Source organism: Babylonia areolata, chromosome 1 (genome assembly GCF_041734735.1).
Source record: "Babylonia areolata isolate BAREFJ2019XMU chromosome 1, ASM4173473v1, whole genome shotgun sequence".
Taxonomy (NCBI): domain Eukaryota; kingdom Metazoa; phylum Mollusca; class Gastropoda; order Neogastropoda; family Buccinidae; genus Babylonia; species Babylonia areolata.
The window spans coordinates 48593315-48594949 of NC_134876.1; the positions used below are offsets into that span (position 1 = coordinate 48593315).

General features: G+C 40.8%; 1 long non-coding RNA gene across 1 annotated transcript in view; it reads right to left on the reverse strand.

Moving 5' to 3' along the window:
- Positions 1-1635, reverse strand: part of LOC143292406 (uncharacterized) — a 3765-nt gene extending 2130 nt beyond the window's left edge. The window contains exon 1 of the long non-coding RNA XR_013056646.1: positions 1434-1635. This is a non-coding gene — a long non-coding RNA (uncharacterized LOC143292406). The remainder of the gene's footprint in view (positions 1-1433) is intronic.

Sequence of the window (1635 nt, forward strand, 5' to 3'; positions counted from 1 at the left end):
ATATGGTGTACTTACTATAGTTCACAACCCCTTCAAACGGGGCTTTGGTCTTACTGAATAAAATTCTGATTCTGATTCTATTCTCTCTCTCTGTCTCTCTCTGTCTCTCTCTCATACACACACACACCGCGAGCGGTAACTCTGCGTCGTGTCGCCACAACACGATGTTTTACCTGCGTGACGAGGCTAGCGTGAGGGCTGGAGTATGAATCGACATGCTAAATAAAGTCAGCCCGTTTCTCAGAAACACCTTCAGTTCAAGCTGTTCCGATTGTGAACGTCGCCTTTGCAACCAGGCAACTAAATCATGTAAATGAGGCGTTGGGCAAGGTGTAGATCGGTTTTTATATCTGTTGTTTAAAAATGAAGACAAAATGACCCATTTTAGTCTGTTTTCTAACGCTAGACCTCACAGACGCTGTGCTTGGTAAGACTATAAGCCCCCAAGAAGAAGAAGAAAAGCAGAAGAAGAAGCCTGACGCCACACAGAGATTTCGGAAGACAGGTGTTTTTAGTTTTGTAATAATAATAATAATAATAATTGTATTTATATAGCGCTGAATCTAGTGCATAGACAAATCAAAGCTCTTTCGCACCAGTCATTCACACGTATGCATAACTCTAAAACTGGAGAAACTGAAGACAAGGAAGAGGCAGGGTAGGGAGGCTATTTTGGGAAGAGGTGGGTTTTGAGGCGAGACTTGAAAGAACTGAGTGTGGAGACTTGACGAAGCGAAAGAGGAAGTTCATTCCAATTGCAAGGTCCAGAGACAGAGAAAGAACGGCGGCCAACAGTCGAGAGTTTGAATCAGGGTATGCGTAAACAGAGTGTATCCGAAGCTGATCGTAGTGTCCGAAAGAGCACAGAGTGGTAGAAAAGCGTATGTATTCCATTGGCATTCAGTGACCTACTTAGCGTGTCCGACAAGGAGACAGTGTATTATCACAAAGGAGAATGTCGCTGCCATAAAGAAGTCATGTGTAATTCAGCCCAGCAAAACATAGGCTTATAATCGTGGAAGAGAGGGAAGTGCGTTTCTCAGTCTGCCTTGTTTTTCCTGTTTTCATGCCTACCTGTAATATATATATATATATATATATATATATATATATATATATATATATATATATATATATATATATATATATATATATAAGCTTGCTATTTAGTTTGATTACATAATCAGTTAATTCTTCCTAGATTTTGTTGTTCATCCTCCTTAAGGTGTGGTTATCACATGTGTGTTTGTACAACATGTGCAACCATAATTATACAGGACGGTTGCCTTTCATTAAAACAAAAGTACTCAGTTCTGAGTACTCTCTCTCTCTCTCTCTCTCTCTCTCTCTCTCTCTCTCTCTCTCTCTGTGTCAGTGGGTTTCAATGTTAAGTAAGGTAAAACAATACAGCACAGCATAACACAACACCGTACCTCTGCCGTAACGAACGTCATCACCGCCATCCAGCTTGGTGCTCTGCTTGATTACTCCGCTCTCCAAGATGCCATTCAGGCCTTTTTCGTCCGTGTAGTGGTAGTAGTTCGGTCATCTGCAAAGATTTTAGAGTTAGATAATCTGTGTATATAAAAGACACGCCAAAACAATACCCTCATCTATTGACTGGACTTGAAAAGA